This window comes from Salvelinus sp. IW2-2015, linkage group LG4q.1:29, assembly GCF_002910315.2.
Source record: "Salvelinus sp. IW2-2015 linkage group LG4q.1:29, ASM291031v2, whole genome shotgun sequence".
In the NCBI taxonomy this organism is placed as follows: Eukaryota; Metazoa; Chordata; class Actinopteri; order Salmoniformes; family Salmonidae; genus Salvelinus; species Salvelinus sp. IW2-2015.
This window is the reverse complement of record NC_036842.1, coordinates 28744737-28753791: the sequence shown is the minus strand read 5'-3', so window position 1 is coordinate 28753791 and position 9055 is coordinate 28744737. Positions and strand designations below refer to the sequence as shown.

At 43.5% G+C, this 9055-nt stretch overlaps 1 pseudogene; it reads right to left on the bottom strand.

The window, feature by feature from the left end:
• Positions 1 to 569: 569 nt before the first annotated feature.
• LOC111960886 (protein-tyrosine sulfotransferase 1-like) lies at positions 570 to 7778 on the bottom strand (annotated as a pseudogene).
• Positions 7779 to 9055: the final 1277 nt, after the last annotated feature.

Genomic DNA, 9055 nt, shown 5'->3' with positions numbered 1-9055 from the left:
GTGGTTTGGTTAGGCTCAGCCATAATGTGGCAAGTGTTTGTAACCTGCGAATTACATCAGTATTGAACATTTTATCCGGAGAATACCAACCATATACAGACCAGCGTACTGAAAGTCTGGCTAATAACGTTTGTGGATTATTTGTCTCAGATTACCTCCTACATAAGGACAAAATCAGAGAACAACAGGTAAAGTATGTTAAAAATAAGTTTATTCAACATTCTGACTTGTAATTGGATTTTCAGGAAAGCTGAGCCTACATGTTAGAGACGATTGTGTAAGTAATTCATTCTCGGATTCTAAATAGCCAATTTTTTCCCTTGTCTCCATGCATCCACATTGCTGCTGGCGGCACTTTGATATCAACACAAATATAGTGAAGATTGCCCATTATTTTGTTTTGTAAGGACCCCAAAAACAAGAGGCAGTGGGAGAACCTATTCAAGTAAGTAAACACATTAAAATGTAAAAAAACGATATATATATACTTTCTCCATTGGACATCACTTCTTCCTATCAATGAGGTCTAGAGCACATGCATGGTTATGCCCTCTGACTGTGCTTGGTGCTTACGCCACCACCGTTTTGGTTGATGCTGTTGTCTTCCCTGAGAGGATAATCAGGGGTCAAGGTCAGGGATGACCGTTGTTCCAGGCGCTGACCCTGTCACCTCTCTGTCTGTGAACCTTTCATGACATCTAAAGAAGGATGTAGACAGAACCAACAATTATCAGTTCCATACTAAAAACAGTCAATCAGCAGTTGCCTAGACATTGAGGATAGGTGGTTTTCTGTGAGACTCACCAGGGGACGTCCGTTCAGATGTAGGCTTGCTACAGGAGTTTTAAAGTCTCCCCTCAGAAGCTACAGAGAGAGGACATAAGGTTTACATCAGCAAAAACCTGTTGTGTGTGTGTGTGTGTGTGTGTGTGTGTGTGTGTTGTGTGTGGTTGTGTGTGTGTGTGTGTGTGTGTGTGTGTGGGTGTGTGTGTGTGTGGTGTGTGGTGTGTGTGTGTGTGTGGGTGTTGTGTCCGTACCCTTTTGTGTGTTGAGGAACTGTGGGTCAGGCTGTCCGTAGTTAGGTGGGGGCTCTGGGGCGTAGCCTAGTCTCCCCAGCATGGGGGCGATAGCGTCCATGTCTGCCATTACTCTGGGGCATGTGACCTACCCACCGAGTCAGAGCGTCTAAGTTCACTGGCCTCATCACCTGGTCTGTGGACCGTTCCGTTCTGTGACACAAAAACACATTAATAAACACACACCAAAACAGCAAGACTCCTTTGAGTCTTTGTGATGTAGCATGGCCTTGTCACCTTCTCTGATATTCACTGATACACACTTTGACAGTGACACTCCTCCAGGTTTTCCAATAGCCTCTTCATGGTGCAGAACCCCCTCGTGCCACGGCAGACCCAGGAACTTTAGCACTGTCTGCAGGTGGAACGAGGGTGGAGGACCAGCCTCTCATACCTCACAGCCAGGCACCTCTTACTGCCCACCTACACACACACACACACACACACACACACACACACACACACACACACACACACACACACACACACACACACACACACACACACACACACACACACAACACACACACACACACAACACACACACACACACACACACACACACACATGGTTGGTCATCACTTTCCACCTAAACACACACACAAAGACGCACACTCACACACATGCAGGCACAGATGCACTGCATGCACGCACACACGTCAGGCACCACTCTCCGCCCACCTAAACAGACACACAACACACCTGAGTGCATGGTCAGCATGGCCTGTGTGGCTCGGCTCCACTTGGCCAGGCAGTCCCTATAGCTGGAGAGGTCAAAGCCACCGATCGTCACGCGACGCGAAATCATAGAGTACACCGCCGCTCGGCCATCTCTCAGCATCAACAGGAACTTAAGCTGTAGAAAGAGAGAGAGAAGGACGTAGGGGTGTGGCGGGATAGAGGAGAGAGAAGAAAAGTTGAGGAGAAAGTACTTTACAACTTTCCACCGCACTACTCATAATTCTCCCTAACCCCGGTTTCAGGCCTGGAGAGGAGCGGAGTTAGTGAAAAAGTAGATAAGTTATCTCCTGTTCTGTCAGGACTTTGACCTCTGGTAATCAGTCATACGATGTGTTCTGTTCTGTAGGAGGTAACCAGGCTGCCTAGTGACTCACGAATGAGTTACTGTCTATATGGCTCACATGGGTCAGCATGTGAAAAGCCACACTCGATCACACCATTATGTGTGGTGACAGAGGCTTTTGGGTCAGTGTACACTAAAAGGGTTCTTCGGCTGTCCCAATAGGAGAACCCTTTGTAAATCCTTTTTCGTTCCAGGTAAAACCCTGTAAAACCCTTTTTTGGTTCCAGGAGAACATTTTGGGTTCCATGTAGACCTCTGTGGAAAGGGTTCGACATGGAACCCCAAAAGGTTCTACTTGGAACCAAAAGGGTTCTACCTGGAACCCAAGAAGGGCTATCAAAGGGTTATCCTATTGGGACAGCCGAAGAACCCTTTTAGGTTCTAGATTGCACCTTCTTTTCTAAGAGTATATGTGTCTTGAGATGGAGGTGTGTGTGTGGTATAGTAAAGTAAGTCAGACCTACTTGGGAAAAAGGTGAGCGAGGTACTTAGCGCTCTTCAAAGTAAAGGGATCTTTATTGCAGAGTAGAGGTGCTGGCTCCCCGTGTCCTGCTATGATTTGAAGGAGGAAGGCAGTGACCGCTCGGTCCAGGACCTTGGTGCTGACCCCTCCTTCTCAGCAGCCCAGCCCAGCTTAAGGCCCAGTATCCTGGCACGACCCTCGTCTCCTCCCCACACCGCACCGCAGGGTGGGCGTCCAGCATGGCCCTACACAGTGTGGGAAATAAGATGGAGATCAAAATGACAGGGTACAGAGGTAAATACATACAGTATATAACCATATTGAGTGTCAGAATAATACAAGTTCAGTACATTGGTAAATACAATAAATAAGTACTCTTCCTCCTCCTTTTCTCTGTCATACCTCATCAGGGTGGTCCCGGAACGAGGCACCCCTCCCACAAACACCAGGGAATGTCAGAACTGACCCTCCACCCGTCCCGGACCAGCACGGTCACAGGTTCGCCCGCACCTGGGATGGCTGCCGGCAGGGTAGACAGAAACGCAGGAACTGGGTCAGGGTGGAGATTCCACCCAGGATAAGGAGCCTGTTAACACCCTCCGTGCTGACACACGCATCACTGATGGAGATGGTTGTGCTTGGTCATGATCTCTTGGTCATAGGCAGGAGGCCAACTGTGTGTGCTGCTATTTTGACCAGGTTTTTTTGTAGAACAGATTTTAAGTTTCAGTGAGACTGACCCCTGTGAAGTATAGGTAGAGAGGTACTTTCTGGAATAGAGGGAGAGAAACAAGAGGACAGGAATTGTACATCTCATATTTAAACACTACTCTTTTGAGCTTCATAAAAACTCTCTCTCTTCTGGGAGCACTGCAGAACACTCGTGTGTTTATCTGAGAGGAACTAGTCGGCAGGTTCTTAAAAATGTCCACTTCCTCCTCATACTGAATCTCTGCAACAGCCTGGAAATGTTTTTTGTTTTACTACAGAAATCTTACTACAAACATACCCAGGCCTATTCCTGCACAGGGGTAAATCTTTTCATGGCGTAAATGGAAAACTTTGTTTGTGGGATCATGATGCAAATATCAAAGCTAAGGTTCAAACTAAGATTCAAAAGGTTCAAACAAAGATTCAAACTAACCTCTTGTCTGGTCATGCTCTGTGTTGCAGGCAGCAGAGTTACAACTATATTATTATTCACCAAGTCAGTACCTGTCTCAGTAAATATGAAATGAAAACTTCATATGGTCTTATCAGTGATTCTAGAACCTTCACTGTCACTCCAGTAATCACAGTCAGAAATAGAACACAGATATACAGAATAGACCAACCTACTCAGAGATAAAGGGAGAGAGAGGAAGGTGGAGGGACAGAGTGAGAAAAGGAAGACGTTGAAAGACACAAACAAGCAAGAAAAGGAAAACAAAGTACACAATCTGTTAACATAAAAAGAGAGAGAGAATGTTTCTGTACCTTAACAGACGGAAGAGGAAGCTGAACTGTGGTGAACTAGTTTGAGTGTGAAGCCTGGTGCAGAACAGAGTGAGTTGATGGGAACGAAGGAAGAATGAAGTAGTTAGAAAAGAGTGGAGAGGTTGAAGCATTGTCAGGACTGATTTCTCTGACCCAGTAGGCCTTATTCTGTTTTTATCTCCATGCTAGAGAGTACAAGTCACCCCACTGGGCACAATGTCAATTCAACTTCAATTCCACGTTGGTTCATGTAATTTCATTGCAATGACGTGGAAACAATGTTGATTCAACTAGGGTGTGCCAGTGCGATCATTGCAACTTCCATGATGACTTTAATTTAATTTGAATGACAAATCTCCCTGACACTAACCCTTAATTAAAGCTGCAATATGTCACTTTTGGGCGACACTACCAAATTCACATAGAAAAGCGAGTTATTATATATCTTTCATTCTCATTTAAAGCATGTCTAAGAAGCGGTAGATCTGTATTCTATGTGCACTATTTCTATGCTCCCTGTTCTTGAGTTTTGTGTCTTTTGCTTTCAGTTGTGACGCCACCTTCAAACAGCTGAAAAAAACAATATTTTGATTATCGAAAAATATATCACAGTTGTTTAGATGGTACAATGATTCTCTATATTTTACTTGCTTGTTTGGTCACAAACTGAAATTAGGTGACCTATTAGAATTTGAGCAACCAGGAAATGACAGAGCGATTTCTGCATAGTGCACCTTTAGGAACAAATAACCATATACTTGCTCCAGTTCTGAGGGTATAGCACTATTTTTGTATGCATCTTGTGACTGCTTTTTGGTTGCACTGCTCAGCACACCTGCCTTTACGCATGCACACAACAAACTGAACTGAAAATATAGGGCTTTCTTTGAGTCTGACCCCCTCTCTATTCAGCTGTTTTGTTGGTTAATTACACACACAAACATACACCCTAAGAATGATAGCACCACTTGTTTTCAAATCTTTGCTGTTAAGTAAATAACTGTTTTTGCAACAGTAAACTTTCTATTTGCAAAAACAGGTAGTAACAATAAGTATTGAAACATGAAGTAGCAACTGTTGTTTGAGGCTGTTTGTTTGAGGTCAGGGGAAGACAAACTGACGGGTCTGAACGAAAGCGAACCAGTTTCAACAGAAACAGAAACTATGTCACCACTGGAGTGTGTGTGAGAACAGTGATTGCACAATAGGTGAAAAATAAGTTGTTTTACCTTCAAGGTAGTGCTCCAGAAAGGGAACCTGTGAGGAAGTATGTGTGGGTCTGTATGGATGTACTGTTGAATTAGTCAGAATGGAGAGACATGTTATTTTCTTCATGTTCCAGTGTAAAACAGTTGTTCCGTGTTATGCGTAGTGACATAGTGACTGTTGTGACCGTTTCTAGCTCTTGTAGGTGTGACACAGCCAGGGAGTCACCTGATCATCCCCAGCTCTCGAAGAAATAACAGATGACAAAGACGTGTTATTTTTTAATTTTTTAGAAAGATTCTGTTATACTTTTTATTTGACCATTAATTTCAGGAAATCAGTAACATGTACATATTTTATTTTTCTTTCTCCAAAATGAGAATGTACATGAATTAATCTGCATAAAACATCACATTTACATCAAAATAAATACATAATCTGGTGCCGGTCTCTTCTGGTGTTGTTATGGTTGGTTGGTTGAGCTTGCACATGGAAGGTCAGTTACTATGGTAAAACCAGTACTACAAAACGGTTCTAAGACAGGCCTTAGAAATGCAGGAAGATGGTGCCCAGACAGGAAGAGATAGTAAACTCACTTCCTCTGTCAGATTCTAAGGTGCCAATTTACCCTACGTTTTACATCTCAATGACCCCATTCATGTACCAATACTTTAGTTCCCTTTGGTTCTATCCCCTCCTCTCTCTGCCACCCCTTCTATACCTCTCACCCATCATCCTCCTTCTGTCTCCCTCTCTCCCACCTATTCCTTCCCCTCTCTCCCTCCCTCTGTCCCTGTATTTGATAGCTAATAGAAGACACATGAGTAAATAGTGTTTGTCTCTTTATCTCCCAACGCCTGCAGCCCTGTTCACAGTGGGTGTTTCTCAATATGCTGCTGCCATGCTCCACACTCTCATGCTCCGAGTTCGTTCTCCGAGGATGTTCTCTTGAGTACATTCTTGTGAGTACAAGAGTGTGGAGAATGCATACAATGTACATTTGAGAAGCACTGCGCACTCCCGTATACTGTATTAACTTTGACCAATACAGACAAAACATGACCTACATAAAGCAAACCCAAGCTTGTAATTATCAGCTAGCTATATGTGAATCATATTAATCTAGCTAGTTGTTAAAAAAAACAACAACTAAAACTAATGTTGTTATGAAGGGTAGATGGCCAACGTTAGCTACGAATTCTTTGTGGATAATATTAGCTAGCTAAAGTTAGCTAACCAATTCTTCATCAGTTAGCCTGCAGTCTATGTACACGACTACAGTGGATATTCTAGGCAGTTAAATATGCCAAAATGAACAAGATCAAGATAAATATTGTAGTCAGGCAACATATGATGTGGTGGACAACTTTTCATTCCAAAGTCGGAGTTCATTTTCTCTCGCTTCAGCTCAAACCAGCGCCATTGATTTCAAGAAATGTTGCGTTTTTTATGTGGTTGCGTCATATTATGTCAAACAATCCGGGAATATTTCAGTTGAAGCTTGCATTGATGCACGCTTCGAAATGTTTACAAGCAAAGTATGCACGCCATTTTGCATACTTTGATTTGGACTCATCTCCAACCATGCTCAGAGAATGGTAGTAAGAATATTGAAAACACCCAGTATCTCCTGTCTCTCCTTTCCCCTCTCCTCCTATTTCTCCCCCTCTCCTCTCCACTCCCTTTCTACTCATCTTCCCTCTCGCTGTTTCCTCTTTCTGTGATTGGAGGACAGGGTCATGGGGGGAAGGGGCAGATCTATAGTCAGTCTGTATTTACATAACTTTCTTTGGGTGGGCTGAGGAGGAGAAGGGTAGGGAGTGGGTTTTGGTGGTGGAAGCTCTTCATTTTGGGATTCTGCCAGTTGAGAAAGTCTCATATTGATACCTCATATTCACGGGTGTCCTGAGAGAGGGAGAGAAAGAGATGTTATATTTGTATTTAATTTATTAAACTATATTTAACTAGGCAAGTCAGTTAAGAACAGATTCTTTATTTACAATGACAGCCTACCCAGCCAAACCCAACGACGCTGGGGCCAATTGTGGCCGCCCTATGGGACTCCAATCACGACCGGTTGTGATACAAGCCTGGAATCGAACAAGGCTGTAGTGATGCCTCTTGCACTTCATGCAGTACCTTAGACCGCTGTGCACTGCAGAGCCCAGTATTAAAGACCCTCCTGTTCCACAATGACTATGTTTGTGTGTGTGTGTGTGTGTGGTGTGTACTTCCTCACCACTCCTGTTCGTAGAGTGGGTGTCAAACTCGCTCTCCACTGTGATCTGGCTGTAGGGGTGTGGGTGGATGAGTGGCAGCCGCAGGTTGGAGTTGTAGCGACACCTGGTGGCCAAGAGAGGAACAGCAGGGTTCAGGAATAAAAAAAATGTATGACCCACTGTTTCCATGAGCAGAGAGAGAGAACTGAGCAGATAAAGAATATTACTGTTCTCATGTGATTCACTTGCCTCATTCATTTGGGAGCCTATTTAATGAGGTGAACGTTTGGAATGTTGAAGATAGAATTGTCACATGTAGAGCAGCTGACAAGATTCCCTTTTCTACATGACAGATAATGTCTGTTCTATACAATACATTTCCATCTGAATGTTCTGTAACCTTGTGGCATATGCTATTCAACCGAACCAAGGTTGCACAGTCAGATGGAAGGTAACCAGGGCAGTTTGTGTTTATTCAATTGTCATAGAGTTTCCATATGACCATTGATGGACAATATTGCGGTGAAATGGAATTGAATACAAAATATTCAGCTCCAGTGTATTCAAGTAAGTAGAGTTCAGGGACTCCTACATCTCTCGAGCTGTGGTTTGGTTAGGCTCGGTTACCTCTCAATCAGCTGTGGTTTGGTTAGGCTCAGTTACCTCTCAATCAGCTGTGGTTTGGTTAGGCTCAGCCATAATGTGCAAGTGTTTGTAACCTGCGAATTACATCAGTATTGAACATTTTATCCGGAAATACCAACCATATACAGACCAGCGTACTGAAAGTCTGGCTAATAACGTTTGTGGATATTTTGTCTCAGATTACCTCCTACATAAGGACAAAATCAGAGAACAACAGGTAAAGTATGTTAAAAATAAGTTTATTCAACATTCTGACTTGTAATTGGATTGTTCAGGAAAGCTGAGCCTACATGTTAGAGACGATTGTGTAAGTAATTCATTCTCGGATTCTAAAATAGCCAATTTTTTCCCTTGTCTCCATGCATCCACATGGCTGCTGGCGGCACTTTGATATCAACACAAATATAGTGAAGATTGCCCATTATTTTGTTTTTGTAAGGACCCCAAAAAACAGAGGCAGTGGGAGAACCTATTCAAGTAAGTAAACACATTTTAGAAATGTAAAAAAAACGATATAATATACTTTTCTCCATTGGACATCACTTCTTCCTATCAATGAGGTCTAGAGCACATGCATGGTTATGCCCTCTGACTGTGCTTGGTGCTTAGCCACCACCGTTTTGGTTGATGCTGTTGTCTTCCCTGAGAGGATAATCAGGGGTCATAGGTCAGGGATGACCGTTGTTCCAGGCGCTGACCCTGTCACCTCTCTGTCTGTGAACCTTTCATGGACATCTAAAGAAGGATGTAGACAGAACCAACAATTATCAGTTCCATACTAAAAACAGTCAATCAGCAGTTGCCTAGACATTGAGGATAGGTGGTTTTTCTGTTAGACTCACCAGGGGACGTCCGTTCAGATGTAGGCTTGCTACAGGAGTTTTAA